Source organism: Lathyrus oleraceus, chromosome 7 (assembly GCF_024323335.1).
Source record: "Lathyrus oleraceus cultivar Zhongwan6 chromosome 7, CAAS_Psat_ZW6_1.0, whole genome shotgun sequence".
Classification (NCBI taxonomy): domain Eukaryota; kingdom Viridiplantae; phylum Streptophyta; class Magnoliopsida; order Fabales; family Fabaceae; genus Lathyrus; species Lathyrus oleraceus.
The window spans coordinates 245,463,892-245,477,509 of record NC_066585.1 but is presented as its reverse complement, the minus strand read 5'-3'; positions in this window follow the sequence as shown (position 1 = coordinate 245,477,509).

The following is a 13,618-nucleotide window of genomic DNA, read 5'->3' as shown; positions in this document are numbered from 1 at the left end:
CATTAATAATCTTAGAAAACACATTCTTTCATTGATAATTTGAAAACTCGCAAACCACTTGTTCTTACATTTTCAAAAGAGTTTTGAATCTTTCTTGAATACTTGCAAACAATTTCTTGCATCTTCTATTTCATTCTTTTTCCATTTTTGCATAGATCTGAATCTCATCTTGATAGATTCGTGATTGATTGAAGAGATTCATTTTTGGATTTAACGTTTCTTTGAAGATTTGCTTAAGATTTCAAAGGCTTGCCATATTGTGTGGTGTTGTGTTTGGTTGTGATAATTTCAATGGAAAAAAGAAGAAGATTCTTCTCTCCAGATTGACCTTGATAGTACTATGTGGAAGTCTCCAGACAGGGTAAGAGTTCTTTTGATCTTCGGGCATACCAAAACTCAAGATACCGACAAAATTGTATGGAAATTTTTGTATACAAAGACATATGTAATTTTCTTTACCTGACCATCATTATAGCTTCCCACTTCCATCCAACAAATTCAGAAAACATCCTCAATCTTTGGCAAGTACTCAACATGTCTCCCATCTCACCATTACTAGCTCAATTGATAGGGTAATCTCTCAATCAACATAAAAAATAATTTATACTTAGTTTGATCATGTTCTAATAGAATTCGTCAAAGTAATCAAAACACACACATATGAGGATTTTTTTGGTTGTATCTTGGCTTATGTTAGGGTAGGACATTTTTGGGAAAGTAGGTTTAAATCTTTGAACTTAGGTGCCTAGTTCTCCTTTTGTTATCATCCCACTCATTTCCTTATTAATGGTACTAGATATCTTGTTATTGTGGTCCTCAATATTCATCTTGCGTTCTTCTTCTCTCTCTTTTTTTGAAGAAGTTAATTGTTAACTCCTTATTTTTTCAATTTTTTTTGAATTTATTACCATTTTTTCTCTAGTACCCCAAACTTAAACTTTGATGACTTCTAAGAGCAACCCCAAACTTATTCATTTTCATACAACTTTAGAACTAAACATTTCTACCTAACTCCAACTTTAGAACTCAAGATCAAGTTTTATTCAGATTTCAAAAGATTCATTCATTATTCAAATATTCAAAGCTTGGATTTTGGAGGGAAAGACAAGATTAAAAGTTCTTGAGAAAATAATAAGTTAAAAGTAACTTTAAAAAAAAGAGAAAAAGAATGCAAAATGAATATGGAGGACCACAATAGCAATATCTCTAGTATCGTTAATCAGGAAAAAAATTGGTATGATAATAATAGGAGAACTAGGTATCTAACTCCAAAGATTTAAACCTACTTTCCCCAAAATGTCATACCCAAACATAAGCCAAGTTACAACCGAAAAAGCCCCCAAGTGTGTGTGTGTGTTTTGATTTCTTTAAAGAATTCTATTAGAATATGATCAAGCTCAGTATAAACTATTTTGCATATTGATTGAGAAATTATCTTGTCAATTGAGTGAGTCATGATGAGATGAGAGACAAGTTGAGTACTTGTCAAAGATTGAGGATGTTTTTTGAATTTACTGGATTGTAGTTGGAATCTAGAATGGTGGTGAGGTAAAACAAAGTTCATATGGTGATGTTCACTTGTTATTGCAGAAACTTGTTTTCTGTTTGGAATTTGTAGTGTAGACAAGTTACTTAATGAGAAGCACCAGTTCAAGTTTAGGATTGTGATGATATTTTGTCATTGTATGTTCTTTTGTCGAAGAAACATAGCAAAATACGTCAAAGATGAGCAAAAATGATGAATAAAGACCAAAGAAATATGCAAAAATGATCAAGTATGAAGAAATAAAGACTTAGTGAAAATATTATGGAAAAAGGAGCAAAAGCGTGTAGCTACTAGAGTAATCACGCGCAACATCGCGCACGTGATAAAGATGTATAGTCAGCATCGCGCACAGGATGAAGGTTATCACACGTGCATAGGTCCTTTTCTAGGACTATTCGGACGCGTTTTAGACTGATTTGATAACTTTACAAGGGAGTTTTGGGCATCTTTTCAAGGGTTTTACAATTTTGACTAAAAAGGACGGTAAAGAGCATCAAGAGGGAGATTTTGAGAGCATTGGAAGCCATTAGAGGCTAGTTCTTTAAGTATTCTCATATGCAAACTTCATTTTATTTCTTGGTATTTATCTATATCGTTATGAGTAGCTAAATTTCTCTAAGTTAGGTTTTGTGTGATGAACTTACTTTGAACTTGTTCGGACATATGTTTGATTTGTCAGTGCATGAATAATTGAAGTTATATTTCTATTTAATTGCCTATTATGTTTAATGATTTTATGTGAGATACTCTTTTAATCTGATTATGTACATATAGGGAATATTGACCATTAGTCTATATGTTGGAACTAAGGCAATTATTGTACTTATGCTAGTTGAATAGGGATAAGAGACATCTAATAGTGGCATTTGAGTTAACGTATTATTGCATTGCCTAATTTCACTTACGCGGGTTGAATATGGATAAGAGACCTATAATAGGAAGTATTGAGCTATACACCAAGGGATTGGGTATAATGGTTTTATTAATTCATCATGGAAATATAACGACTTTCTCATTCATGTAATGCATCAAACATCAACATGGGATAAATAAGGGATTCTATACAAAACCTTATTGCTTTCGCATTTTTCATAACAACTTTTATTTTTCGCATTCAAACCTAGAAAAAAAAATTGCTACCTTCTACAACTTGCACAAATATTATTTTGTTAAATAACATTCCATGTGGATTCAATATCTTTTTATTACTGTGAGATTATCGCTACACTTGTCGAGAAGTCATTAGTGATCTAGATGGAATTTGCCTATCTAATGTAACATAATAAATTTCTAAGGGCCCAATATTAATCTGGACAAGGTTGACAAGGTCTATATCTTGTGCTCAATATAGATATGAGGGTAAAAGGATAATTGTACACAATAATATTATCACAAAAAGGTTTTGTCAAATCACATGACATTTTCGTAACTTGGTTAACAGTGGTGTGTTGCTAGATAACGCTCACTATTTATTATATTAAATGTATGGTTTAATATAATTATCAACGTAACGAGAACCTACAGGGTTACACGCGTAAGGATAGATTTATGAGAGATAAAATAAATAAGAAATATTGTAAGGTATGGTGTACTTGAGAGGATTATGGAATACCATACGGTACGATGTACTTAAGTGGAATATGAAACATTATATAATATAATAATAATAATAATTATTATTATAATTGTTATAACAATATTATTATTATTATTGTTATTATTATTATTATTAAGATTTGGTGCACTTAAGTTGGATTTTTAGCTTCTAGCCCATAGAAGTGATTTTATAAATAGAACCATTGTGCATAAGCTTTCTCACTTGATGAAATTCGGTTTGTGAAACTCTAGCTGTAATTTCTTTGTCTCACTCAAAGTCTTCATTCGTGGAAGCTATCACTGAGATTGAAGGAACTATGTTCGTTTTGATTGAGTAGAGGAGTTAATCATCGATCATCGCTTGTGATCATTGTAGCGGTAAATTCATGATCATCAAGCTATGGATAAGCTAGAGATCAAATAACAAGAGTCGCCACCACGTTTTTATTGTTTCCAAGGGAAAATGGAAAAAGTACGAACAAAACCCAAAAAAGTAAGAAGTTTTCAAATCAAAACTAATAAAATGTCAGAGATTACAGGTAAGGGGGTTGGTTACACAGAGGGAAGGTGTTAACACCCAAAGTGTCCTAGGTACTCATAGAGAGCCCTTTTTGTGTGCATATGTATTTGGTACAAAGTGATGTTTACAAACAAATAGAATGGGGGGATGAGAAAAGAATTCATTAATTATATTTTTGTGTTTGGCAAGACCTTTGGTCTTGTGCCTACGTACCAACATAAAAATGAGGGATCAAAACCTCGTAGTTCGTGATACAAATTTCAAAATGGATGCATTGTTTTTAACAAAAACTAAGTTTGAAAGGCACAAAGGCCTAAAAATGGTTTAAATGAGTTAGTTCTTTTTGGCTTTTTGGAAGTTTAAGTCAAGTATGGTTAAGTTTATTTGCAAGTTTGATTTAAGAAAAGAAGTTTGAAAATGCAATGGCATAAGGCCAAAGTTTCTATCTTTTTTGCAAAAGTGGTCAAGGTTTAGAACAAAATAAGTTCAATCAAAGAAGGTTTTGAAAAAGAAGGGAGATGTTTTGAAATTAAAGAAATGGGGAGAAGATGAAGAGATTATCCTATCTACAAAATTAAAAGTTAGAGTTGAAAAGATCTGACCAAATGAGTAGCAATCCAATAGACAAGAATGTCAATAGAAACCCATAATTCCCTTGGACTTTTAGAATTAAGCAACACACAAATGCATAATTATATTATCTTGAAGAGCAAGACATCAAATAAAGATGACCACATCCAAGCTTATCAATTCCATGATCTTCTTCAAGGTAACCCATGTAACAGATGAAATCCACAAGTCACAGGTTCAAAATAACAGCTTCACAATGATCATGTTGCATATGAACTTAGAGAGATCTTGAATGATGTATCAGATGAAGTTTCAAATTGCATGCACTTGGTTTCTCAATAAATTGGCATTGTCCAAGTCCTTTAGCATAGGAATGTTGCCTAAATTCTAAGTCCATTTGTCCAAGATCAAGCCAGCAGCCCACACAATGTTTTTTTTAGGGTTTTTGTTGTTATTATGTACATTAATAGTCAAAGACCACACAAATGAACAAAGCATACACAAACAAAGTATATCACACAATATGGTCCAAGTGGACGAAGTGAAAATTGCATTAACATAAACAATTAGAATGATATGAACAATGACAAATGTATAAAAACTAGAATTAAATGGCATTAAAGTAAATGGCTTGAAATTAAAAGTTAGTAGTTAATAGGTTTGAAGTTAGTATTGTTTTGTTTTTGCTTTTCATTATTAGACATTCTTTGGAGAACACTCAACTCACTTATCACAAGCATGAATCCTTGAGCCAAAACATCTTCCAAAGGAAGGAAAGAAGGCCAAGTTTCCACACAATACCATGAAAGAGGGGAGACTTACAATCTCACTAACTAGAATGCTATGTCTTTTATGTCACAAATTTAGCGCTATGTTAAGCAATCGTAATTGGACTTATGTAGAAGTCACAACTATTTGAGGTCGAGCAATAGAATTTTGGTGTTAATGCATGTTAGAGACATAGTATTATGAATTATGCTCATGAAACATAGCACGCACAAAAATAATATGCAAAAGGTGTGGCCTAATCTTATTCATACTCATGTTAATTTTTCAATCAACTAGCATTAGGACTTTGAGATATCATAGGTCAAATGAGATGAATGCATAAATAAGGGGAATAAGATGAAGAGGGAGGGGAATAGATGAAATCTCAAATTGATCAAAGGAGGACTTTTACCAAATTAATATCATTCATTTATTTTGGGAGATGGAATGTACATTCCATCAATCCCCTAAATCCAATGATATTAATTTGACAAAGTCAAATCAACCTTGATCAAGGCCCAACAATAAGAGTCAAACACCAACAAGTCATCACAATTGGTTAGCAAATTTATTTGGCATTTATTCCAATTAAAAATACTAAAATAAAACATTTAAATTAAATATGGTTTGTCAAATTCCTAAAACCTCATCAAAACACCAAATAAATGGCCATGAGATTTATCATAGGTTAAACAAGGTCAAAGGACCTTGGAGAATTTTTTTCAGAATTTTAAAAGACTTAAAAGTATTTTTAAACAATTAAAAACAAATGAAAAATCAATTAAATCATGAAAAATATTAATAATGACCCAATTTTTTTTTAATTCAGAATATGAAAGAGGAAAATATTTGAAATTTTTTGGTGAAACTCTCATATTTTTTGGATCAATATTAAAATTAATATGAATTAATGAAAATAAAGCAATTAAAAGGAAATTCAAATAATCAGAAAAAACGTGGACCACTTGATCTCCCTCATTAATTGAGGTGGCAGATCAAGTGACCACCAACGCGCGTTTCATGGTGCGCCTGAGTCAAATGTCCACACGCTTGGTAATTAAAACGCACGCTCATGATTAAAACAAATTAAATCAATCCAATGGCTCAGGACCACGCCACATCATTGCCGAAGCAAAGCGTCGGTCGTCTTCTCAGGCGACCTTGGCCGGACTGGTTTATTCATTACCTTATCAAAAATGAAAAAGAAGGACATGATATGAAAGGAAAAATGGTGTAGATAACGAATATCACCTTAATTTTAACTAACTCCTCACATATTGAAAGATATGAGGAGTTGAAATTTGAGGTATGTTAACTGAGTTGCTTCGATTTGACCTCTAAGCAACTCAATCTTCTTGCCTACATTGGTAGGACTTCAGACAACCAAAGAATCAAGAGAATTGAGCAAGATTGAGAGAGAATCGAAGAGATGAAGTTTTCTGAAAATTACCTTCAATGCAATGCAATTCTTGATGTTGCTTGCTCCAAACACGATCTCATCACACTTGAGAAGCTAGCTGAAAGTGATTGATGAGGTTGCAAGGCTTTGGATCCTGGAGTTTTTGAATCTCCAACAGTTGAGATTCAAACTCAATTTTTAAGTTGAAATTTATCAGGTTTTCCTTTGGAATGAGAGGGTTTCAATGGGGGGCAAATCTGGCGCGCAAGGTGTCTTCAATTCTGAGCATAAGGGCTTCTATTTATAGCTGCAGCTCATGATATTTGCACCTTCAAATTCACTTTCCAAAATTGGCAATTGATGATGCATGGGTGCATGGGCGTGTATAGGCCCATGAGATCATTTATTAAGGTCCACGGATGAGTGTGAGAGGGTCTAAAATCAACTTGGATTGCAAGGCAAGTGTGTGTGAAGATTTGAAGTTTGATCTTTGCCAAATGATGATACCATGTTCATGCCATGCGCAGCCCTAGCAATTCTTGTCCAAAGTGGATGAACTTGGACTTTTTGGAAAGGTTAGATCAAGAGGAACAACTTTCATGTTCAACATTTTTCCATTTGGAGCTTGTATCCTAATTAATTTTGAGGTGGAAGTTTGGAAATTTCAACGTATTGAAATTTTTTCTAAGTGTCAAGCCATATATCTCAATATTCCACCTTGCTTAACTTTTTAGGTGAGCTTCAAATGAGAAAAGTGTCCTCATCAACGTTGTAGATCCTTAAAAGACCTTCAAAATGGTCACCAATTTTATGTCATTTGGATTTGAAATGATAGAGTTATGCATTTTTGAAGTTTGGAAAAATCACTTGTTCAATGGTATACGTCAAAAGTGACCTATAATGTACCCTCATATCACACACTCATAAAAGTTGAATTAGATATCACTCCAAACATCAAAGTTGAAGTAGACATATTGAATTTGATTGTAAAACCTGGAAATATTTCATATCATAAAAAGTGAGCAAGTTATGGCCTTGAGAAGTTGACTTTCAAATTAGGGTTTATACAAAATGACCTATAATGTTTCAACATAGAAAATCATTTTCCAAGAAAAACTAGCTCTAGGTCTCAACATGAAAGTTGTTTGGAATGTCATTTAGAGTAAGTTTTCTCTTATAATAATTTTCATATGGTGAAAATTTTAGGAGATAGGGTCTAGGGAGGCCCAGTTTTGATCAAATGAATTCATCTGGCCAACCACCATCAACCAACTTGCTAACCTTCAATTCTCTTGACTTTCTAAACTCATGGTAGATCATATATGTATAAGATGATGAAATTTTGAAGTTACCCTTGAGAAATTTGATCAATTTGTGAGATAGCATGTTGGAGAAGTTACTCAAGATACCTAGTCAAACTAGGGTTTCCAAGGCAAATCACCCTCAAACTCTTGAAGAGAACTTGATCAATATAACATGTAGAAATTATTGGGACTCATATATGATGCTCATAACCATTCTTGTATCAATTCATGGTTGTGTTCTTTGTTCATGAGGGTCTCAAACCCTAGATGTGAACTTGATAGATCAATGGGATCATGCCCTACCTACAAAAGAGTTAGGCGAATGCAAAGACATATATTTTGGTATTTTGGTTAGTAAAAAAAAAGATAAAATACAAGTATGATATAATCAAAAATTTCTTGGTGATATCTCCCAAAACAAACCCAATGGAAGCGGGGTAAGGAGGATGCCAAGATATGATCCCAATGAAGGAGAAGAGCGATCCAGAATGCAGCGGAATTTAAAATTTCTCCTTTAGTGATCCTTACGAATGGGCATGAACAGTGATAAAATCGTTACCTCTTGTGGCGATTGTAACCTTTGATGCAGATCTACGAAGCGATCACGAACGTTGAACGATGACAACGCCTCTACTCAGTCCACACGAACGGATTCCTTCAATCTCAGTGCTAGCTGCTACGAATGAAGGCTTTGAGAGAGAGAGAGAGAGAGAGAGAGAGAGAGAGAGAGAGAGAGAGAGAGAGAGAGAGAGAGAGAGAGAGAGAGAGAGAGAGAGAGAGAGAGAGAGAGAAACGAAACCGCAACTACTGTAATGCTTCTACACAAGGGTTCTATTTATAGAACCACTTCTGTGGGCTGCAAGCTAAAAAACCCACTCAAGTGTATGTGGCCCATATCTTATAATATGCCAAAATTACTTAAGTGCGTGGTACCTTATCATATTTCGTATTCTACTTAAGTACACCGTACCTTACGATGTTCTACAATTCACTTAAGTGCACCGTACCTTACGGTGTTCCTTAGTTACTCTATCTCTCATCAATCCGTCCTTTTGTGTGTGACCCTGTAGGTTTTCGCGGCATTGGCGATTATATTAAATCACGTATTTAACATAATAAACAGTGAGCGGTATCTAGCAACACATCATTGCTACCTGTCATACCCCAAAATTTGCCCGTCGATATTACAAAGCATTCCTCAAGACCCTCCGACTTGTTCTGCAAGGCACTGATATCAAATGGACAAAAGCCCAGCTCACAACAGGCCCAATCCCAAAGTGGCCCAAAATAGCTTGCTCGCTAGGCGAGCAATTCCTTCGCCTAGCGAACACTTCATCATGACCCTCGCCCAGCGAAGCATCAGATCCAGAAAAAAGGCCCAGAATAGCTTGCTCGCTAGGCGAGCAATTCCTTCGCCTAGCGAAGCGTGCGAAAATCTGAAGTTTTGGACCTCATGTTAAGCCCATTAGGTCACCACCACTACTACTATAAATACCAGCTCCTCAGCCACGAAAATAACACACAGACCCGGAGGGAGAAACACAGAAACACACGAACAGACGGACGAAGGACGGAAACCCTGGTGCAAAAACCCTGCTAACCTGAAGGCAGCCCATCTGCGCCGAAGCTATCGCCGCCCAACTCAATCCGGCCTCCAAGCAATCAGTCCCCTTCAATATCGCAATTGCACACAGGTTTGCGTATCACCGCTGTTTTACGTTTCCAATTGATCTTCTTTACATACATGATGCATTCCGATTAAAGTTTTGATATATAAATTGATTTCGCATGTGAATCCGAGTATGAATATCCTGTATAATTGTACATGCTATGCCTATAATCCAATGCCATGAAAGTGCAGGTTTTCGGAAGTCATGCTGCGGTCAAATTCCAAAACCGTGGCCGCTCGCTAGCTCATCGCTAAGCGAGCCTGCAGCGAGCCTTCGCTGAGCCTTCGCTAGGCGAAGCAGAGGCGAACGGGACAGTGGCTGCTTTGTCTCCTTGTTGTCCATTTTATGTTTATCTAATCATGGTTCTGCATCACTTGGCCTGAATTCCTGACTGTTATGTTTATTTTATGGTGCAATTTCCAATTGTATTTTACCTCAATGCTCTAATCCGTGTGTTGCATGGTGTAAAGGCTAGCATACTTCCAAAGGAATAGCCGGCTAGGCATGCCGCTTTAGGTGTGGACACTCTTGAGGAGATGGCTTTTGGATGACCTAAGTTTAATGTGGAGATTCATCTTGAATCACCAAGCTTGATTTTTAATGTATTGATTTCATTGATTTACTGTGGACCTAATTACCTAACTGATTACGGCTATTTAATTAATTGTTAAAATCCGGACTTTAAATAAATAATATCGGACCTCTCTTTATTACCCCACGATTACGTAATACGGTCATGTCCCGCGAATATGGGGATATCCTTAGCAAAGACCCTTCGGTTAAATCATCATAGTCCCTCGGACGTTGCCTTCGAAAATACGATTTTGTCCCTCGATGACCCTTCGGTGTAGCCTACGGTTAAATGATGATAGTCCCTTCGAATGCTAAGGTATCCTCACAACTGTTGCCTTCAATGACCAGCCGATGACCCTACGATGACCCTTCTACATCCCAAGGATAAAACTACTTACTTCTCAATAGTAGGGACAGTTTTACCCTCACAAGGATAGAAAATGACGGTAAAGACCTCGGACAGGTATAACCTTAATTGCTCATCCATAACCTAAAATACTTTTCACACCTCACACATTTCAAACATCCTTTTTGGAAAATCACCACTTAGCATACATCCGTACTAGGACCATTGCCGAGTTATATTTTTCTAAATAACTTTCAAATCTAAATGAGATAACCACTTTGTATACATTCATGCAAGGATCATTACAAAGTTAAATTCTCATTTTCAAAACATTTTTCACACATTTCTCAACCACCTTTTTCAAACTAGAAAACATAAATGATTGAGCAATTAAGAGCCCATGGATAACCATGGATACAAAGGGTGCTAACACCTTCCCTTTGTATAAAGTACCTCCCGAACCTAAGAATTTAAATTAAGGTCTTTCCTGTTCTTTTCCACCTTTCCTTATGGGATAAAAGAAAAGTCGGTGGCGACTCTTGCTAACCGCGACATTGCGATTAAAAACAAAAAAGTCCAGTTCACCGTATGACAGAACTGGCGACTCTGCTGGGGACATAAAGAGAGGTCACCTTAAAAAAATCATTTATCTTTTAAATTGTTCCTTTTTAAGGGTATTGTTGAGTGAAAGATCCTACACCCGGATCTAGTGTACCTTAGGTAAGTAGCAATAGATCATCGCGACTATCCGGCGTATACTGGAATGGTTAAAATGATGGCTACGGTTAATGTGACACTTTGGATGTCCTGATGTTCCTCATGTTTACTTGAGGAAAAATTTGGCATTCGCGTGGTGTCATCAAAGCATTAACCAGACCTTTAGAACCCTAATTGACTTATCCTAGCCATTAGAAAGTAGTGAGATGACTGGCTTCGGTTCCGACTGAGGTTGGTTGATACTCGATGCTACACTCTTTGAGATTGGACTTTAGGGAAGCCTCGGTCAACCACTTGGCGTTGCACTGAAGTGGACTTAAAGAAAGGTCGATGATCTGAGGTCCTTCTAGAACCCGGTTACTATTCTAGGACAGGTTGAACCAACCAAGCTTCAGTGGGGAGGGTATTCACCTATGGAACTCATGCAAGCCTTAAAACCTAGGAATAATTGTTGTGTGACATGCTTGTGCTTGCATAACATCATAACATCATAACATCATAACATCATAACATTGTACTAACCATTTCAAGGACTTAGGGATTTAACTTTGCTCTGTTTTGTTCAAAAAAAAAAAAAAAAAAAAAAAAAAGGTTTCCCTTTTTGGTAGTTTATGCAAAGTTAAATTCCAAAAGGCCTTGAAAACATTTCATGCATTGCATAGCATAACATAGCATAACAGGTACTCTAAAGGGATCAATGTTCTCACGGTTTTCCTCCAAACAGAAAAATGGACCTCGAACAAATTGTCAAAGATCTCCAGGCTCAGAATGCTCAACTCCAGGAGATGATCTTGAACTTATCCAGGGGGCAGGAGGAACTGAAGGCACTCTTGCTCGAGAAGAAAAAGGACCATAAATCTGTGGGTCACATTAACCCGGGAAGAAGGCAATTTACCAAGATCAATATGACTTTAGCACAGGCACTGCAGGGTATGCTAAAAGCAAATTGGATTACCCTCAGAGATCCTCCTGCAAAACCCAACACTACTTCTCCTAGTTATAATCCCGATGCCAGGTGTGCCTATCACTCCGATAGCCCCGGGCATGATACAAACGATTGTTGGTCGTTGAAGAATAAAATTCAGGACATGATCGACGCCGGAGAATTTGAATTGGATCCGCCTGAGACTCCTAACGACATCACTGCCCCTTTGCCTAATCACGACAAGACTGTCAATGCTGTGGAGGATACTGATAGCGATTGCGACCTGGATAGCTGGATTTTCCCAACAATTGGTGACGGACTCAATAATTGGAAGGCTGAAGACATTATCCCGATTTCCTTTAGTCAGGAGTAATTGTTATTGCTATTTTTGTGGTTCAAAGCATTGTGTCTATACCCGGGGCATAATAGCTAATTTTAAGGGTTTGTCATTTTCATAAGCATATTCATATTCAATAAATCAATGGACTTTTCGCATTCAAATATTGCGCTCTTTATTTTTCCTGTCGTCTTTCAAACAAGCTATGCTTTCTTACACACACTCACGTCACAAATTGCAGATCCGTATCCACTCTGGATCCTATTGATAATAATTCCACTACTGTTCATTATGACTTTGAAAATCCAATCTACCAAGCCGAAGATGGAAGTGAGGAAGATTGCGAAGTCCCTGGAGAGCTTGCCAGACTATTACTGCAAGAGGAAAGGACTATACAGCCGCATGAAGAGTCACTCGAAGTCGTAAATCTAGGTACTGAAGTGGATAGAAAAGAAGTCAGAATAGGAGCAGGATTGGAAAACAGTGTCAAAGAAAGACTGATTCGGATGTTACATGACTATGTAGAGGTTTTCGCTTGGTCTTATGGAGACATGCCAGGATTGGATACTGACATAGTAGTGCATCGTCTGCCCATGAAGGAAGACTGTCGTCCTGTTAAGCAAAAGGTTCGCCGCATGCGTCCTGAAATGTCTGAGAAAATCAAAGCCGAGGTTATGAAACAATTCAATGCCGGTTTCCTAGCCGTTACTTCTTATCCTCAATGGGTTGCTAATGTGGTGCCAGTGCCGAAGAAGGATGGTAAGGTGCGAATGTGCGTAGATTACCGAGATTTGAATAAAGCGAGTCCCAAAGATGACTTTCCACTCCCGCACATTGATGTTCTGGTAGATAACACCGCTTAACACAAAGTATTCTCATTCATGGATGGATTCTCGGGTTATAATCAGATTAAGATGGCACTTGAGGACATGGAGAAAACTACGTTTGTGACGCAATGGGGCACTTTCTGTTACAAAGTAATGCCATTCGGTCTAAAGAACGCCGGGGCAACGTACCAGCGTGCTATGGTGGTTTTGTTCCATGATATGATTCATCATGAGATAGAAGTATATGTGGATGACATGATAGCTAGATCTCATACTGAAGAAGAACATCTCGATCATTTATACAAACTGTTCGAGAGGTTGAAGAAGTACAAGTTGAGATTGAATCCGAACAAATGCACTTTTGGAGTAAGATCCGGTAAACTCTTGGGCTTTATTGTCAGTGGTAAAGGAATTGAGGTTGACCCGGCTAAAGTGAGAGCTATTCAAGAAATGCCAGTTCCCCGTACGGAGAAAGAAGTCAGAGGTTTCTTGGGACGCTTGAACTACATTGCTCGATTTA